This window comes from Atractosteus spatula, chromosome 15, assembly GCF_055471065.1.
Source record: "Atractosteus spatula isolate fAtrSpa1 chromosome 15, fAtrSpa1.hap1, whole genome shotgun sequence".
NCBI classification, from domain to species: domain Eukaryota; kingdom Metazoa; phylum Chordata; class Actinopteri; order Semionotiformes; family Lepisosteidae; genus Atractosteus; species Atractosteus spatula.
Window position 1 is genome coordinate 17,714,593 of NC_142720.1, and position 21,337 is coordinate 17,735,929.

Genomic DNA, 21,337 nt, shown 5'->3' on the forward strand with positions numbered 1-21,337 from the left:
TCTGAACTCATGTTACTTTCACAGAGCTTACAATTTCTTGAGTTTTTAAACTGTATTTTTTAAAAGCTTATCAGATATCCAGCAAGATTTTAACTAAATAATTCCTTTAATAAATTAACAGAGATTAAAATAAATTACAAGGAATAAATCTGGTAGATTCGTATCGTGAAACCAGACAACTAGAAGAGTTTTTTTATTTAGCTCTTGTTTTAATTTACAAAAAATCACTTCTTAGTAAAACTGTAATTTTTCAGAGCTTGACACGTACGTACATCAGCACAGCGAGGAGGATTGCAGATCAAAGAAAAAGCAGCATTCAATGCAAACAGATGTTTTTCAGTCTTCTACAGTAAAAGAGCTGACACAAAAGAGTGGCAAAGATCTGGTAAAAGTAGATTAGAAAAAAAAAAAGCATTAAACTAATTTGAAGAGAGAGACCCAGGATGTGCTCGATGACACCCTGCCACATGAAAGAGTCCAGACGCTCAGTGTTTGGTGCTGATCTCCGAGCAGCTGAGCTGCCTCTGCCGAAGCAGGAAGACAGGCAGATCTTTCTGAGGTAAGGAGTGAGAAAGGTAAGGTATGGGTGCAGCTGAGCTGCGGTGCGCTGTTTCCATGGCACACCAGCTCTGATTGGCTGAGCCAGGGTGCACCCAGTTCCACTGCTGCACAGTGCATGCAGAGATGTGACAGGGCTGCTATTTTCAGCCCCCTGCTGAACATGTTGACACCTATGGGCTCCTTCTACTTGGGTTTCCATTACCAGTTCCTGTTGATAAAATATACGCCAGCATCTTATCAAATGTAGCACAAGGCAGCTTGCTTATAAAATTACCATGGGCCACCATGTCTGAAGAAGACAGGATCTATGCAAACTCTGCTAACCACTGTTTTTTTTTTCTTAACCTGTTTTGAAGTATCCTATGTACTGTATAAAAACAACATTTTACTGCACCTGCAGAACATTAAACCACAGCAAAGAGAAAAGAGCTTCCATGCTCCTGTATTTCTGTTCAATAGCAAATAATTGTGCGCAAAATTACTTTACTTCCTTAGAAAAGAATTTCAGCAATTTTTGGAAATGTTTCAGGCTGAAAATATTCTGAATGCACCAAGGGGTGGACCAGCACTTTCTCTTTTTCTGCTGGACAGATTTAAACCTTAGGCCAAGGGTGAGAGCTTTCAGAGTAGCAAAGACATTTGTGCTCTTAACAGTGAGTAAGTGCTGATTATCCCTTACACGAAAACCCCCCGAAAAATGAGGACAAATTGGCTGCAAATTCTTCAACCCTTGGCAGAAATTCCATTTGACATTCCTGCGGGTCTTTTTCCCTTTTTGCTGCAGGGCTTTCCTCATGAAAACTGCTTTCTTCTCCCTTTAATTGCATTTTCTATAATTAAGGAACTAAATGACAAAATGCCAGTGCAGTGACTAACAGCATCTCAAAACCATTTTTTAAACTTTTATTTAATAAGGTTTTGTTTTCGAAATTTCATTTGCAGTCCCAAAACAGATAATATTAACAAAAGTCTGCTGGAATCCCACACATTTTTCTTTGGGTGTGTGGGCAGGGGATCTGGTGTGCACAATAGCTGAGATGGAAATTTCTTGTATAACGTTCCTCTGTGCTGGGGAGGGTGTTTGGTTGCTGGTAAGTGGGCCTGAGAGAGACTAGGTGAATAATCATCAATTAATTGCATTCCCACGTAGACACTACCTGTATAATTAGTATGAATTACATTTTCATATAAAACGAACATCACAAAAGCACCAGTGATAAAGTTGGCATGCACTTACTTGCAATGTTAAGTGGATTAGCTTAACTGTAGGTTGCTTGGGTAAATCCTAAACTGTAACAAGGCATAGTGACATGAACCCATACAAAATGGGTTCATACAAAACACTAGCCATACATTAGCAATTTATTTGTGACTATCACATAATAAATCTTTAATAAGGACTCTATTAGGCTCTGTTACAGTAGGTATGTATTGCAGTTGATCACAGGCATGGCTCCATTAAATGTCATGAAATTCCATTAAAAAGTCAGAAATTCATTAAAATGTTTTCCAGGTCCTGTATTCGTCTGAAGACTATTCCCGGTCAACTGAAGGTGTAGTGGGTGGGGGTGTTCAGTTAGTTAAGAGTAAACTACATGTACTGTACATGGATGAGTACACCATGAAGTATTGGTTTATTTGAAGAAAAAAAACAATATGAATCTGCTCAGCATTAACAAGATTTGCTGTGGCATCTATTTTGCAGTGAAGACAATTTCCATCAGTAAAAACTCTAGCGTGTGCAGCATGAATAACTGTTTAATGTGATTCTCCTCTATTTGGCCTACTTGCAGACAAGAAGCTGCACCTCCAGGAAAGCAGCTGTAGAGTGTCAGATTGCAATGTGACATTCCATCAGGCCTGCCTGGCTGGACTGGGGCGGGGCGATAGGTTATCCCACTCAGGCGCTTGTAGTACTGACAGGGACATGCTACTGTCAAGAAAGGTGGTGGCATTGCAGTAGCCTGAATATTACACCCACATGCTGAAGTTCTTTTGCGTCAGTAGAAATTCTATTAAACTTGTCTAGTTTCTGTGCATATGCGTGTGAGAAAGGGAAAGAGATTCATATTACCGTCAGAGCTGAAAGTCTGGAAACACTCCACATTCTACACACTCTGTCTCTGTACCATCTTCTGCCAATAACACACAAATGTTCACACAGCTGCCTGGACAACAGTTAAAATAGTAACATCATTTTAGGTAAAACACACATAACAATAAAGTTTGAGGCTGGGATTCGGAACATTAGTATAGTGTTAATAAAAGGGGGCATCTTTATTCACGTTTATTATCAGAATCAGTATGTCATTATAATAATCAGAATATGTAAATGGAGAGTTCAAGTACAACCTGTGTTCTGACAGCATTTCTTTTAAACATATTCAATTAACTGCTACTTAATACATTTTCACTTCTGTGCAATTTGTACAGGTACACAAAAGGCACTTCAAAGAGCACTAAAGGCAAGCAAACCGTATGTTAGTTGCATACAAAAAACACATAAAGCATTTTACAGAGAAAAGCCTTCAGTTGGCAAGTCTGTGAGGACTAGCTGGGAGTTTCTGATGATATGTGTTCACAAATGTTACAAACCTACAGCTCTTATCACCCACATCCCACTGTGAAAGTCCCCTACATTCCACCTAGGGGCTCACCCACAGCCTGTGGCCAGATTATTACCTCAAATTAAACCCCACAAGTTATAAATAACCTTCCATTTTTATAACAAGAATCCCCCCGACTTAAATAATTAAGTCAAATTCAGATTTATGTTGGTTTTTGATTTCAACTCAAAGTCACAACAACAAAAAAAACAGTGCAAAAAAGTACCGATGCGATTCAGATCCTGAGTTTGAACTTTTTTAAAACCCTACAGTTACAGAGTTTAGGGATTTTTTTCTTGTACGGTACATTACACATCAAACAATCATAAATATTCTAATCATGAGAAATGAGTCATTAAAGACCTTAGTTAACATATTAACACTTTTAAAAGCACAAGGTACTTAAAATGAAACTCATTAAAACTAATTGACTTGAGGGGATCTGTATTTTTTATATCTTAAAGCAATTCACCTACAGCTACAGAGTTGTTTGATTAAAGTGTACCAGCTTCCATTTTAAGAAAAGCCCTGGAAAATGTTTATTTATATGGCCACAGAATTGATGGCGCAGACTCTTCCTTCAGCTTCCAGTCAGTAAATGCCCCGGGTTTCTTTTTTTCTGGGTTTGCCCTGCCTGCCACATCTGCTCAGTCAGACTGCCCGGGCAGAAGTGATTCTGCTGATAGCAAGAGCCAAAGGACTTGGCTTTGGCACACAGGCAGATGCTTCAGAATACCAGACTTGCAGCCATGGAGATTGTATTACTTTTTTTACGGTCCAATAATCCGGCTAGTTTACTGTCTCTCCTACGCTGTTTTTTTAAGAATACTACTGTTCCTTCCTCTTTTAATGTAAATGACAAGTCAAGGCGGGAGTTTTTCACTGCCCCCTTGTTCTGCTGTCTGAGTGGCGATTCCTATTCAGAGTTTTATAGAGCTCGGACTGTTACTTTTTTACAGGCACTGTCTGCCTGCACCTCCTGCCTGCTAAGGCCACTCATTCAAAAAGGCCCTGCAGGGGTGTTAATTTCCTGTTTGTGTCTGCCGCAGTTGAGTGGGCAGAAGACTGCATTTGGGCTGCCATAAATAACACAAAAAGTGAAAATAAAACAATAGGAATTGAGACAGAGGTGGGGGAGAAGTGCTTCTCATTGTAGAGGGTATACCACTGTATTGAAAGGGCATCCATATGTGCATTGTGAGTGAAAGTGCAACACATTTTACACCCCCAAACAAGTGAATTTCACTGTGCTGATTTAAATGGATACAATTTTAGATAAAAAAAGTTGAACCAAAGAGGGACATTTGCAAACATCATTTTCAATTAATGCAATTTTAGTAGACATTATCAGAAGATATCAGAGGCAACAGCTCTTATATACAATATTTCTTCTGTGTCACTCCTTTCACTTAATTAATATATTAATCGTAGAAGAATGTTGATTTGACTTTCTAGGAGTTACGCACATGAGGGTTTTCATCTGGTGAGCTAAGTCTGGTATCACACGTCCTCTAATATCTTCTCAGATAAGAAATGCTAAGTGCAGCTGGGCATTTGCTCATCACTTCTTTTTATGGAGTTGAAAATAGCCAAGAAACCTAATAAACCGGTAGCCTTTTGCAAGTTACAAGGGTTTAGTGCATGTCATGATGCTATTGCTCAGTTATATCATCACATCCTGCGCTCTTATACAGCACAGTACTTTACTAATCATGTTCGTATAGCTGAAAGATATCAAAGATGTCACAGGGCAAAAAAGGTGACATTACAGTGCATGTCTACAAGATTTTCAATGGTAACGCACACTACCGGTAGCCAAAGATTCAAGCAAGCTATTTGCAGAATGAAATGGGTGAAACATAAATCAGAAACAAAGCGTAATCTGCCAGCTGTAAAAAAAAAAACTACGATTTGTCACTTTGTGTGTGTGATTTGTCTGTGTTACTTTGTATGCTCTCTTGAAAGCACAGAAGCTTTCCTAAAAGCTTTTATTAATTACTGTAGCAGTGAAAATGAAATGGCCAGCATTTTTCTCTTCATCATTCCCAAACTCAGAGTGTTCTTTCTCAGTGATGGATAAAGAAAAGAAATGATTGGTGCTCAGATGAATAGCTGTGAGGATACTGTCTAGTCAAAGGCGCTTCATCCTTTCCAAATCTCCAGCTGTGTTTTGCTTGATCTCCAAGGATTCTAAACTTCCGATCCTGTCAGTAGAGCCCAGTGTTGCTATTATGAAATGGTAATTGCTGAGTCCACCTCACTGGAAAGAAAAAAAAAGACAACCAGATTTGTACCCAGTGTGGTGCATCAAAGAAACTCTTGAGCGATAAGTCCCATTTAATCAAAGGCCTCCTTTCCGCCTTTCTGTTCCTCAAACATTTGTCCATTGAAGGTTTTTTTCTTTTTTTGTGAACTGTGCCCATACCTTGCTCTTTCACACAGAGGTCGTAAAAAAAGATTTGAGAGTTTATAAAGAGCCACTTTAGTTTCCTTTGGCAATTGTAATGGTCAAGCAATAAAACTCAATATCTGTGTAAATTAGAACAATACACTTTACTGGTGCATTCACTGGACTGGGAGTGACAGGACTCCATTGTCAGGCAGTGTGTATGGAGTTGTTTCCTGCAGAGCACCGCAGACCTAAAAATTGTCAGGGTTATGCTGAAGAAGCAAACTTGCAATCACTATGAGAGAAAAAACACTTAATACTTATGAATCCAGTGGGTTCATTGTAAAAAACATACACTGGTATGCGATTATAATGACATTTCATCAAAATGAATTAAAATCATTCAATTTTTAAGTCTTTCATAATGAAAGTGAAATCACTTATCTAAAGAAAACAAATGAAGTGATTTTATGGGAGTAGGAGATAGTATATTTTGTCATTTAAAAAAAAACTCCCGAGTGCTTTAATTACTACTTCATGAAATAAAAGGCAATAACCCTAATTACTAAAATAATTCATGGGAATTCACTATTTCCAAGAGGTCTGACCCCCTTGCCTTCCACAAAAGTTTAGGGAAGGACTGTAATGTTTTGCTCTGGTTCTGTTATGTTTTTGGAAAATGTAAAATGCCCCGATAGCTCCCTTATTGAGGTGGCAGTGCTTTCCCATTGCAGGTAAACGTGTGTGGGCCGGTAGCCATTCGGTGGTTAACAGAACACTTTCACAGTGAGCAGTGGGCAGGAGAATCAAGATCTGCTTTTTGCACTTTAAGTTGTGTTGGCTAAGAAAGCTCTGCTGGTTGGAAGGTCATATATACCACATAAATGGCATGCCTTCTTTCTCTTTAATTTCAAATGCAGGACTATTAGGCTACCAAGCACCTGCAAATTACATGATCAGATAACCACACTGTCTCAGAAAACTGATACAATCTGTATACTCAGTTCCCACAAGTCGCTTAACTTTCGGTATTAAACCAATTCTTTGAGTGTTCAAGCTGTTACTGGAAACTGCAAGATTCCTAAAAACGTATATATTTGCTATGTCAAGTGTTATTTTTAGAGTGCCCATGGATGCTGTATGTGTGACTACAGTGGTTAGGGCATTGTACAGTAAGTAGGCACAAAAAGTGGAGTTTGAATTGTGGCATACTTACTCCAAACCACAATTCTTTAACATTTCTCTCTAAAAATAAGTAAATTAAACCAGATGGCACATAAAATGGAATGTCATACATTAAAATTAAAATAAAACATTTATTTTTATTATTTTCTTAAAGGACAAGAACACATTTAAATTTAACATGTCGGATGCCAACCTTAGATGGGCATAGTGCATACCCCTCTTCTTAAACAGATTACCAGATAGCACAGCAAACCACGTTTGAGCCTAAGGGCTTGCTAACTCAATTTGTACACTTTAATCTCTGGAATTTAAACACAAATCATATTTTAGCATTTTCCCTTATTTTTCTTGAGCAGCAAAAACCAACAAATAAATGAAATACATAAGAATGTCATCACACAATTAAATGTCCCTTTAACTACAAGGTCATCCTCTAAAATGCAGTCCTTCTGAAATCTGCACATCAAAGCAAGACAAACTTATACAGTATATGCTCTTAATTATATCTTAATTTGATTAGCACTCCAAAAATCAAATGTAGAGACAAATGGGTTCTTAATTCTTTGTAATTCATCTTAGCAATGTTATTATCAGTCTACAAGGTCTGATTTGCCTTCTGATCCACATTTTATCTTCCAGGATCCTCTGCCTTTGCCCACATTAAACATATCTTCTACATGACTTCTGCGAATGCACCCAATTAATTGTTTTAAAGAGCTGACACTCAGCTGATAAGATCCTCCAGAAGATAAAGAAGTTGACATGCAACTTTTTGCCATTGGGCCACAGCTGAAACAAGACCTCTTAGAAGGAAATGTTGTGGTAAAGAAGACGTCTGGATTCTATAGGGCGATTTTCTCACCGATGAAAATATATCTCATTTTGACATCTTCATTTTTCTGACAAATGTTAGTGAATGCAGTGTTGCTTACTGGTAGCAAAAACAATAGCAATCACAGATCTACAGCCTTATGCTGTAGCTATATTATGTTGGTCATGTGGGAAATAATTTTCTAGACTAGACGTACAGTATGGCTTCAAGAGCACTGTTTATCTCTGGCATCAAAAACAAAACGAAAACAGATAACATACATTGCTTAGGACAGGGAAAAAAAACAACCAAACTTTCCTGGTTAGGATCTACTAGACTCTTGTTTATGCAAACTGTGAAATAGAGTGGTAAAGTGGTGTAGAGGGTAGTGCTGTCCATAGCGTCAGGGTCCTGGGTTTGAATCTATCTCTGTCTCTGGGGAGTATTTAAGTCCATAGACATGCTGTACGGAATAACTGGTATCTCTAAATTGCCTCCTGATTGAATCTGTGGGTCATTCAGCATTTAGGCCAGCAATGCCCTATTGCTTGTAGACTAAGCTTTGACTCACTGAGACCCTGTAAGGAATAAATGATGGATGATGCTCAAGTTATAAGAGAAAAAAGCACCAGGATGAAAGAACTGCAATTACATGTTCTGAATAAGATTACATTGGTAATGAACCATCACACACAGAAACTTTGCTAACATAACTAGGCAGCTGATAATACTAACTCATTTGAGGAACTACTAATCGGATTCATCTCTAAAGAGATAGTAAAAACGAGTCATTAAAAAGATAATTCAGCTCTGTCAACTGCTTAGGTTAACTGGAATAGACGTATGGGGTCATGCACAATAACATGGAAGTCACTGAAGCAAGAAGACAGAGGGAGAGAGAAGCAGCTGTTTCAGAGATGGAGGTGTAATACATCAGCCACAATTTTAGAAGCACATTCTTCAAAACTAAAACAACAATCCTGACCACTCTTAGTGTTACTACTAAGCATTTTAGCTTTCTATGTAGTGACATGTAGTATTTAAGTGTAATTTTACTTTTAAAATGTGTTTAATTTTAAGAATGACATAAAAATAATAAAAATGTTTTCACAGAAGTTTTGCCTGAAGCTGTCAAATACAGGATAGATTGTGCTTAAAAAAAATCTACCACTGCTGTTCATTTCAGATCAGAACCCAGAGCACCTACATACATAAGTAACTCTGCTTATGTTTAGAGATCAGTAAACCAAGAAGGGCTTCTGTTCATAGTATGAAGGCCTTTGGTTTTTGTTGGCTTTTTTCTTTTCATGACTACCACACAGAAGCTACTGTAAGAGCGTGCTCTTTCTTCTAGTGCAGGTACATTAATCAGAGCCACAATCTAGAGCAGATCAGCAGATTCACCGATTACACCTGCTCTCCAGCAAATATTTACGTAGATTGAGGTTTTTGAAAGCTGTTTACGGATGAACAGATAAAGTCCTTTGGTTTATCTCAGAATCGTGGTTTCCTTCCAAAATGCAGCATCAACTTTCGGCTGCTGAGGTGCAGAATACTATTACTTTTAACCACTTACTCTCTGCCATTAGTTTGTTTATTCTGCTCTAGACTACAACTCTCTCACCGGCAGGGACAAAGAACACAGGAATACACAGGCATGCTTCTCAAAATCTTTAACTTATCACATGTTCAAGTGTATTTTTTAGGATGTCTTTCCTTTCAAACAAAAAACATTTAAAAAATAATTGTTTCTTAGAGAAGATTTTTAACAGAGATAAATAGGCCAGCTGATCTGGAAAGCGCACAGAATTGGATTATGTCTTCTCTCGATAAAGTAACATATCCTTTACCTCTAGCCCTTCTTGGAACAGATCTGATTGGTTGATCTGAGGTGGCGCGACTGTGCACCTGTACTGGGGGGAGTAATAGTTGTGCTGAAACCGAGATGACAAAACCCTTAGCTTGACCTTGTCTTAAAGGGGTGACCATGGTCTTATTATCCCATTAGAGACAGGTCTTGCTGGACCTCTTGGGGCCACCAGTTAGCTGCCCCCTGTTGTCTCACAGCGCTTTTCCAAAAGAATGCTTTGACATGCATCAGCACAGTGAACAAACATTCTTTTAATCCTCCATGACAGGAGCCAGTAGTTGGAGAAACTGCCTGAACCAAGTGCAGCAGCACAAGATGTGTATGGAGGGGGCAGGCTGGAGGAGGAGCTGTTTTTGGTTAGTGGGGGAGATTCTGACCCAAACAAAGTGAGTTTACATCCCCCGCATCACCTCTGACAAAAGGACCAACTTTCCAATACCATAATATTATTACAATAGCAGTAGTTGCATTTATATAGTGATTTTCACTCCCATGCTTACCCACTTGAATTAAGGGGGATCTTATTGGTCTTAATAGAGCAAGCCCAGAGTAAAATTCAGTGAGGAAATTGGGGCTAACCAGCCTGCTCTTATAAATAGTGTCATGGAATCTATAATGATGATGTTTCATCTGAAATATGGCACCTCCTACAGAACTGTGCCCCCAACCACCAAGGTAACACTGGAGCATTGATTTTGAACATTCTGGCCCAGAGGAAGAATGCCATCTGTTGGTCTACGAACACCAGTTACAGAAGCAACTTGGTTTTCCTTGGGGAGCTCCCATCTAGTACTGACCAAGGAGATCTGGTCAGACTGGAAGTTGGTAATGCTGTGGTTATATAACAAGACACAGAGTAATGTCTATAAAGCTGCAATATCTATAATCTCGCCTACTCTTCCAACTACTACAAATCAGAATTATTAATTTATACAAGCTGTTGCCCTTATCTATGATGTTTAAAAGGATTAATGTCGGAAATTTGTTAATTGCCCCCTGAAAGACTGAAACTATCAAACTAAACTCAACATATCAACAAGTCTGTAGGCAAGGTATATTAGTTACTGGTGTGATGGACACTCATTCACTCCTGTGCGTCTCCAGATTATCATTTGTAATGTTACTTCAACCTTGGCAGTGCAAGGAAATGTATGGAAAGAATACACCCTCATATTTTCCACACTCCTGTGTATGTTTTTTAAATTACAGGTGTGTCATCAGACTGATTCACATTCTCATATACAAGCAGCAGATGTTCACAACAAAGTATTGATGTCATCATTTGGTTTCCAGCAGCTTTTACTTATCCTCAAGTACATGCTGCAGAATTGGCTCAGCTTAGATTTTGTACTAAGGTTCAACAGAGCACAAGAAGACCCATATGTTGTGCAATTTAAACATGGAAGTGGGTGAGGGTGTGCATTTATGAATGTATTCTTAGGATCTCACTCCAGCTGAGCTTGAGGCTGCTTGTTGCTTAAGAGATAGAGTCTGCAATGTCATCCATTCCGAGACCGAGTGGAATTCAGCATCCCAAATGAGAAAGGGTTAAGATGGGCTGACCCATGGGTTAGCTTTTGCAGCTGTAGTCATTATAGAAACTCAAGACTTGTCTGGAAGCTGAGCGCCATCTAATCTATTCTTGTCGCCATTTACCGACAGGCCTGGACCTGCCCCCACCTCCCACACACACCCACACGCCAACACACAGGCCATGGCATGCTGTACTTGGAGCAATAACAACCTTCTTCTTTGGCGCTATACAAGGCATTCACAAGCCTTGCTTAGTCCTTGACTTTAAAATTTACAGTCAGTTACTTCAGATGAGGCATATCAGTAGCTAAGAGTTTCCTGGCTTAGGGTACACGATTACACAGATTCTATACTTTACCTGGAGTAGCTTAAGTAGACTTACAACACTCTCATCCAAGAGCATATGTAAATGTTCTCTTGTGCTCAGTTTTCCTATGCTTTTACTATTACTATCCCATACATTTAGTTTACCATGCTTTGTATCATTTGTATCTTTAATAAAACTTTATATTTTACCATGCTGTCATGACACTTTATCACACTTTTGTTAAACTGTTTTTTCTTTTCACTGAGTGTACAATGCCTTAAAAAGAGTTAAAAAAGAATAATCAGGACCAATAGGCTATGTCACACAAACAGAAAACGAATTTCTTCAAGTTTGAACAGAGGGAATTATGAGGGGATTTCTGACACAAGTGTTTAAAATCCTGAAAGGTATTGACATAATGGATAAATCAATCCAAAATGCTGAGCATAAAGTAATGGAAATAATGCAAGAATACAGAGCTTCAGATGAAAATAATGTGGGTTTCTCCCAAATGCTCTGGTTTCCTTCCACAGTCTAAAGATGTAGGGATAGGTAAACTGGCTTCTGGGAAAGCTGGCTCTGGTGTGAGCGTGTGCACGGTTGTGTCTGTGTGTGCCCTGGCGTCCTGCTCAGGGTGTATCTGCCTTGTGCTTGTTGCGTGCCAGGCTCCCCCACGACCCTGAATTAGATTAAACAGTTAGAAAATAGCTGTAAGGTACTCTAGGTGTCTGAAACAAGGTTGCAAGCCAAACTGTTGAAGCTTGATTATCTGGAAATCTGGAATCATGGCTACATGAGATCTTTAGCCAGATAGCTTCCTCCTGTGTGCAACCTTTCTCAAACTATTGGAAGAGTGCTACTGAAGAAATGTTTCAGTGTTGAGATGAATATTATGAATATGGAACCATCAAAAAGTGTTTGTAGAAAGAGTTACAGATACACATGATGACATAACAGAAGTACATCTAAAACATCTAAGAAAGCATGGGCACAGGGAAGTAAGTAGTTTTGGGAGGGGGTAGGTAGTCTTTAAAAGGAAATTGTTTTGACCCTATTTTCCTGTAAATCTGTTGCCAAAGTTCTTTTAAACAATTTAAATCTGGTGCTCTAGTTTCTCTCCTGCTAGTGCTCATTTGTTTTTGATTGTTGAGGTCTGAATGCTGCGGTTGACATCAAAGAGTCTTACCTTCACTGTGGGGTTGGATTCAATCAAGTTGGCTCGTCAGAGCTAATGAAATCTGTCAGGGTGGCATAAATTAGATTAAGGGGTGCCATGCAGCAGATTTCCATGTTAATCCAGGTAATTTCTTTCTGTTGCATTCAATTTCTGAAAGCAATCAAGAGCCAAAGGGAAAATAACTGCCCTTGTTTTTAAGTCACAATTGTTCTTGTTTTGTTAAGCTTCTTACTCAACTGCCTGAGAAAGGTAAAGAGCCTAGTAAGAGAATTCGGCAGCAGTCTATAAATCTAACAGTAATGTTGAATTTAAACCCCAACCTGCATCTGGACTATACTGCTGGAGGGCAGAACAGACGCTAATAATCCTGGTCCTTTTAGGTTTAGCAGTGTGTTACCAAGGACATTTCAGATGGGGACTTGTCTGAATGTTAGTTTGAAGTTCTGTTTCTCCACCCAAAGGAGGTGAGAAAAATGTTATATATAAATAATCTGATGCACTAGGTGTTGTAGTTTATTCGTGTTTTTTGAGGTAGGAAGTCAGAAGACCGTCAGTATACAGGAAAACTGAGGTTTATGGCTCTAGATAATACTGACAGAGAGCTATTACTGGCTTACCAGAAAGAAGACTGAAAGGATAAACCCAGACCTCCCACTGAACTTCAGAAACTCTTGGTTTCAAGCCAACATTTACTCTCTCCCCTCAGTAAACAGTCCCTGGCTGGACTATGCTGTCTTCCAACAGAGTCACAGGAATGAACCATTGCCACTCATGCCAGTGAGAGAGCAGTGTGGAGGGAGGAACAGGTTAATGCACCATTTCAATAAACCCTCCAAGCCTCTGATGTTTGTATTTGACCCGAGTTTGTCTGAGAGGCTAAGCTGTGTGCCAGTATATCTGAGGTTTCATCACCTGTCCATCTGCTCCTGATGCTATAAACAGCCTGGCAGATGAGAAGCTGACAGCCTGGTCCTTTCTGCAGTACTAGGGACTGCAGCTCTTCAGCTACAGCACATTAGTCATTCCTGGAATACATTGTGAGGGCAGACAACACAAGGCCAAGGGCACAGTAACAGGACACTGGCTCATAACTTTGACCAAACCACATAGACAGCTCTAAAAAAACTCTGTTAGTGATAAATATTTATGCAAATTAGTAATCCTTTAACAAAGTATTAGTACATATTAGTATTAGTACTTAACCAAAAGCAAGCAGGTAAATTGTAATTCTATTTGGACAATTCTCTCTGTTACAAGTCATTGAAACATTCCCGTACTTGATGAAACATTCAGACTAATCTGTTTCAGGAATAATAATTTTTCCAAGAGTAGATGTTAAATCAAAATAAACAGAACAACATTTTTTGTTGATCTTGGCTTGAAGCCAGGAGAGCCGGCCACGTTCTGGTGTGAAAACTGTAGTTTTGCATTTTGGCCAGAGCACAGATGATAACCGTGCCTTTTGAAACCTAGTTGGTTCTGAAAACATTTCCAAAATGTTGCAGGGCTCTTGGAGTTGGGGAGATTGAGTCCTCTATGCCTGCAATCCACATAGGTATATGAGGCAGAGGGACTTAAGGCCACAGACAACTCTGCTGTATGGTTAGGGAGAGTTTACCCTGAACTGGGAAGAATTATATATTTTTTCCATAGGAGGCTTGAAGCAAACAGTCCTATATTCACAACCAGTGGATGTCTTGCAATCTAAGCAACAAAATAAATAAAAGCAAACAGACCGTCTAGTCTAGCTAACTGCTCACTCAACAGCTAAGCAGTGTCCAACTTTAGAAGTACTTGGAACTATGTGCTTTTCGGAATATTTCGGAAATCTATTTTATTAGTCCTCCGAGACCTTTTTTTCACAAATCTGCTCTAAAACACAGCACGTAGCATTCATATTATTTGAACACTGTATGTAAATATAAATACTATTAATTTCATTATAGAGTGAACAGTTTTCTTTTTCTTAAGAGAATTTATGCGATGCCTTGCACATGAGACCTTGCTGTGCGAGATGGACGTTTTGATGTCTATAGATCTTTCAAAACAAGAATTGCTCTCACTTGTTGCCACACATCTGCATTCAATTTGGTAAGGGATATGCAGATAATGTACACTGTGTATCTACAGAAGTAAAAGTTCTTTACTAGATATCTGATGCTATTCAATAATAGTCTTCCTATGTCTATCTCATTCTAATCTTATAATTTATCCCTATTTTGTTTTTGCAATTCTTAATATAAAACTTTTCAAGTCTATATATACTGTAGTGTGTGTATACAGTATATAGTGTAAAGAAAATCATGGATTGTTTGAACTTGTTCCATCTAACCAAACTGGAGGTAGAAGTTGGTCAGTTGAGTCACTATAGAAGAACCCACTGGAATCTGTAGGCTCCTTTTCTCTAGTTTGAATGGTCCCATCTTTAAACACTCTGGAATCCAGCTCTAGAAGCCAAACGTGGAGCCGGCACACAGACCCCAGCAGTCCATTGGAAAGCAATTTACTGCAAAGCATGTAGAGTGTGAAACAGGCAAGCTGGGGAGCAAGACACTTATAAACCCTGTCTCTGAGATTGAATAGCGCACAAACCTGAGTTCCATATTAATTTTCAAATAAAAGAGAAAAGTATGGGTCACCTTTCATATTTGTGGAGTGTTACAGAGAAAAATGTAAAACTATATTCTGCATCTTTTACCTTTTTATATTCTTTATATATGAATGCATGTTCTGAGAAATATTTTACATCTATGATAAATTTCAGGAAATTTACTTTGATAAACAATGCAACTATGCACAGCAGAACATAACTGTATATTCAACGGGTGAAAGGTAAAAGAGACTTCAATTACTAAAAGCCCTACAGTGGCATGGAATATAAGAGTAGGTGTTTCTAGATGTACTAGCTTCTGCAAAATCAAGTGCATGCTGAAAACCCAGTTTTAAAACATTTTTGAAATATTATTCTCTCTTCATACAGTACCAAAAGACAAAATTGGTCTTTCCAGGTCCTTTCACTGAGATTCTCCTAACTACTTTAGTTCCTGCCATTAACGTGAATACAGCATTTCAGGGATTAGTGTTTTTTGTTCACTTCAACCTTACTGCCACATACAGATGTTTTGATTGATCCTTTCAGCTGATCTTTGGAGCTATGGAGCAGAAGGAAGTTGCTACAGCTCCCTCTGGTGAGAGACTCTGGAGGCATCTCCATAGTAACATTAAGTAGAGTTCTTCTTAGAAAGGCTGTTGTGGAAAGGAACCAAAGCTGGCAGATGCTGGTCCTGGTGGGGAAATACCTCCCAGTTCAGCTACTGGAAACCAGCCCAGAGCTTTTTACCCTTCTCAGGAAGTCAGCTAGGTCTCCAGTAACCCATATTGATGCCTTCCAAATCTTTTCTCTTAGGACCTTAATGCAAATGAAAATCACATTATCTCTGTCTATGGCATGGTCATGTGTTGCAGAAATGCAATCCTTTTTTAAATCAATTTTTATAACACACTTTCATTGTAATTTATCATTTTCAAGCATGTTGCAGTAGGAAATGACAAGAAAAGACTGAGGGCCAATACTTTTGTCAAGTCATTAGTGCCACACTGATATGTTATTTATATTGAACACACTGCAGTATGTTCCTGATTACAATAATATAGCACTTTATTGTGATAAAATGTTTGTTTTATGTTTGTGTAGACTTTCATTAAATGCATGTATTTGATAAACCAATGCATTTATTAACAATCCATAGGATGTATATACAGGGAGTCAGAAATCTACAAACTAAAATTATAACCATGTCTGCTTTTCCCCCCATTATGTCAACAAATATAAGGCCACTGAACTGCCACTCATATATATATATATTTAATTTCAGAACAAAATTACAGAGACATGCTCCAGGACCTTCCCAGAACATCTGTACAGGAAATACCGGGATAAAGAGAAGGTAATGCTATTAAAGACCTGCCCTACCGATATTAATGTTCCTTAACCCTCATGAAAATCCCCAAATCTCACTGATGCTTCAGCCAACAGTGCAGACCCACTGAACTTTGCTGAGCAGCTCTGTCATAACTGAACTGCCTTAAATCCCTCTTTTCAGATGTCTGCCTGGCACTAGCTGGTACAGAACCTACCAGCTCTCGTATACTCCCATGGTTATTTTGGGTGAAATAAATTCCACAAAAAAACATCATAATGAGCCTATTCAACAGTCATAAACAATTATCAGATGAATTTTGCAGAATGTGGATGACATTTTTTTAACTTTCTAATCCAATTTGGTGAGAGCAGATTCTGAACCCCCTCAGAGGCCCTGACTGTGGCTGTATTTGCTCCCACAGAGCTGAAATTTCCCTTCAGCCCAGCTGGCAGAAGTTATTAGATATAACAATATCTCAGGAGGAAGGGGCTACAGCCTGAATAGGCCCTTTTGTCCAGACCTCTATCAAGGCAGATTAATTATGCATTGCGGAGCACAGTTTTTTAAGCCCTGAATTAGGCCCTTCCTTGTGATTAAAGGACAAACACAGGACCTGAAGGTTGAAAGAACTCCCGTTTCCCTTCAGCAGACAGACTTCTTTAATGAGTAAAAAGCAAAGGAGGGGGGCTGAAAAAAATTGTAATTAAAGAGCTTTATGTATTTACAAGTAGCAGTTCAGCCTGGCATTTAGGGAAAAAAAAGGGATTCTTCAACATTTTTTCACACGAACTCGCAGTAGGTGGCTGTGCTTTAAGACACTGTAGCATAATTGGGCTGTACTGTGTTAACCTGCCCTCATCCAAAGGCACTTGAGGGAGTACAGTGAATACAGTCACACAGTATCCTACCTGATTACAGATTTTTCTTCCTTTGTCTTTTTTTTTTTTAAGACCACTGCTGAATAAAAGGTGCTGGCTGGGACTAATGAAGAAAAGGAATGCGTGCTTTCATTCCTTTCTTGAAAGGAAGGTTCCCTCAAATCCTTTTGAAGTTCAGTGTAATGGGACAAAATAAGAATTCATTTAACTCTTTAGACTGCTGATCTTCATAAAAGCTCTTGCCTTCTAGGAAACAATATGCATTTTGATACATCTATGTATATTTAAACTTCTGTGCACAAAATATTCTCTTACTGTGTAAGTCCTTTTATCACTAGCAAAAATTACAACTAGAGCAGAAATTTAAATTTTCATTTATACTGCCTTTAAAGTATAATGGTTCCAACTGTACCATGCATTTAACTTTAAGAAATCTCAGAAAAATATTGATATTCTGAATTTCAAACAAACAAGATAAAATATGATGAATGAATACATGAGTGAATCACTCTTCTTTTAATACTTTCATAAAAACAATCTTATGGAATGAGAAACTGAAATAAACCTTCACATTTTTATTATTTACAAATCATACTATTGACTGTTGCCCTCGAACATGTTGAAAGGTGTTCCAGCTGCTTTTGAAGCATAATGAGGTCAATTACTGTACACTTTAAATTCCTTAGCCCTTTATCCCTTTAAACCTTTATCATTATTAAGGGTTTTGAATGATGTCACAATTAGTCATCTAAAGAAAACCAATATTTTCCTTTTTGTAACATGTTTTGCAAAACAGAAAGTACAGAAAACATAAATATGGAACTGTCAACATGAATGAAATGAAAAGTCACTGTCTCATTTGTATCAAGTTGTAGAACTTGAAGAGCTTGGATATTTTACAAAATACACATATATAAAAATTGGGTATTAAAAAAACACTAGATACTATTGCAAATCTTTACAATCCTGACTCCTTTTAAGGGCATAAAGATCTCAATGGAGATCTACAGTGAGTTCCTTTTTGTAACCCATTAGTGTTACAGTGTAATATCAAATATCAAAGTCTTACCAGTAGAATTCATGAAAGGTGTGTGAAAAATAATTAAGACTTGATACAACTGTGAAGTGGAGTTCAGCTCTCATTCTGCATCCTGTCATTATCACCCCATTGCATCTGTAGATCCATTGACAAAACTGTGTGAATGAACAGTGTAAGTTTTTGGGGTTCTTTTAATACACTACCTTAACCCCCCTTACACTTTACTGAATTCTTGAATAATGGTACCTGTGGGTTTAGTCATTAGGAAACAATTTGGACTTGCAAGTGATATGAAATAAAAACACATCTAAATCTCCATACAGAAACAGATTATGGTATATACAAGTCGATACACATTAAAAACTAAGCAGTTAGCACATTTTTCTTTATTGCCTTTAAACTTGATGAAACAGAAGCCTGTTATTCTTTTGACTCCAAGGCCTTTGCCATAGTTGGTACCACATTATACTGTGCAATAAGCAGCAACACCTTTTTTTACTGAAACATCTTTGTGTATAATTACGTACAATAGAAACTGGTGACCATTCTGGCAAAAACAAGACATCTTTTTCGTGGTGATCTTATGGAACCCGTCTTTTAAGACTACATTTGTGTGCATTTCTTACGACGATTACTGCAATTGTGCTTTCTCTCAAAGTGTCCTGCATTCAACAATAGTTCTCTGGTTACAGGTCTAAGAAATGCTGTCCAGTAGGATGGTGGCAGAAAACGTTTAAAAAAACGTACAGTCAATGTTCTATACATTTACTAATGGAACAACAGCAAACCCCACCACAGCTTTCTCTTTTAGTTACAGCATACATAAAGAAAGTCTTATAGTTATTACTATAGGCAGCCTATATGTATTAACATGATTAATCACATCAAAATTTGAGTGACGCCACACTTTCTTCTTCATGTGTTGGCATTTTTCTAGTTTGGTTCAGCACCAGCCTTAGTACAAAACAGAATCCTCTAATAGCAAAACAGCACCAACCTGGAAAACAATGGTCTTTTACAATAGACATTGGTTTCATGAACTACAGCTTTATCTACTGGATTGCTCCAGACTTCATCTGCTTTTCCCTCCTGGCTTTATTTCTAGGTGTGCTAAGGCAGCTAATTTTAGCAATGATTCTTTCCTTACATGGTGTTTGGTGTTGCTGAAAATCAGGATCTGAGTCACTGCAAGACACATTTTAAATCTTAAATGGACAAAAATAAAAACCTCAGTATGCAATTGGCATGTCAAACAGAATAAAATTCAAATTTGCAATTTTTCATATGGTATGCTGTAAAGTTGCTTGGAAAAAAAATACATTATTTTCAGATACTTGTATACACAGAGCTACAGCTGTGAAACAAGAACATTTACAAATAAAATCAAATGTTCACTACAGGTAACAGGTCAAAACAAACAGGCATCCATCTGCTATAATAGATAGTATGGTATTTTGAAGAGAGAGGTTTATAATGAGGCCTTTGTCTTATATGACAACCACAGTTTAGAAGTACTACTGTATGTAGACTGTTTTCACATGAGGTAGCATGACGTGATTGACAGAAACATTAGAGAAGACAGTTTAGACTGTCTCTTCTCTTTTCTTGTATTTTTCCTTTCTTTTTATTTCTCTTTCGTAAACAAATCATTTTATTAAGGCTTACAGCATTTCTATTTTATCACCATGGGTGTGTCAGACTCTGCTTCTGGGCTTGAAATGTTTAATTTTTGTTCCAACCTGAGTAGTCAATTAAACAACTATTCTCGTTATCATTTTTTGTAAAGTGGACATATTTGAATTTTTCCTCAAAGTTTTCTTACGCAAGACTGACTTCTTTAAAGGTACAACAACCTATAAATCAGAGCTGGTTTAGCTGTAAAGCTTTTTCTAATTAGAAAAACCAACTATGACACTGAGAGCGTGGGATTAACACAAAAAAAACACTCGGTTTGAGTTTAAGACCCTTGACTTCACCCAATCGTCGGTTATGTTATGTCTTTGCACAATTCTCATCGGTCAGGGCGCATTATCTCCGTGATATGACTAAAGCGTCTTGGTGCACTTTGCTCGTCATTCTTTTATTTTTTTTTTGCAACGGTGAACTCGTTCTTAAGTTATTGCATTCGGAGATTAAATAAACATAACACAAAATCCAAAAGTATAATAACGTAAACCAAAAAAAAACAACATATTCAAGCATGAGAAAATGAAAGCCGGACAACCAAACTGTCACATAAAACTTTAGAGATGTACGTATTTCGGACACCTTTATTAAATTAATTATTATTATAAGTAAAACGTGGCGATTCCGACATCTACCTTTCTATTTCAGTCAGGGTATCCATCTTCTTCCAAATCCCCCATTTCAGACAGGAGTCACTATACCTTACAGGAAAAAAAATCACTCTTCTCTCCCAATATTTATTGTATTTATTTCCACAAATCCAAAGTCTTTTCAGACGACACTTTGTCTTTTAATAAAACAAAAGTTACTATTATTTATTTTTAACATTTTACATTTTCACCTTAAACTTTACACATCCGCAAAAACAAATCGTGGTCTTGTTTACAAAGGTTTTCAGGTGAACGGGTTTATGGGAAATGTAGTTTTCTTCTTCAGATCAATGCGGCGAACCATGAAGCATACACTGTTTGAAAGAGCAAAACAATTCATCAGCAGCACATTACACAAGGAGACATAATACAGCCAGTGCACAAAAGCAAAATCTTGGAAATGGCAAAGGAGATCTTGCGAAAAATACAAATCTCCTTGCAATAAACAAGAAGTAATAGTTTTGGCTTTTAGACTGTCAAAATAAACCCGACCATCTCACCTATTTTTTGTAAACACAGAATTAAATTGGCATTTTTCAATAGCCCCTCAACAATAAAAAGTCAGAGAAAGAGAAATCACTTCACTCAATTGTATCAGCGGGCATAATAGGCTCCAGCAGGCTATTGTTTGTTACAATTCAGGACTATAGGGCCAATCTACCTATTAACAGGTTTTCAGGATCTTCTTAAAGTGGAAATGCCTGAAGAGCTGGGAGACTTAA

At 37.9% G+C, this 21,337-nt stretch overlaps 1 long non-coding RNA gene across 1 annotated transcript; it reads right to left on the reverse strand.

Moving 5' to 3' along the window:
• Positions 1 to 2,814: 2,814 nt before the first annotated feature.
• Positions 2,815 to 20,869, reverse strand: LOC148820151 (uncharacterized). Its single transcript, XR_016094196.1, has 2 exons — positions 20,601 to 20,869; positions 2,815 to 5,427 (listed from the first exon to the last, which is right to left on the reverse strand). It is a non-coding gene; the product is annotated as an uncharacterized LOC148820151 (long non-coding RNA).
• Positions 20,870 to 21,337: the final 468 nt, after the last annotated feature.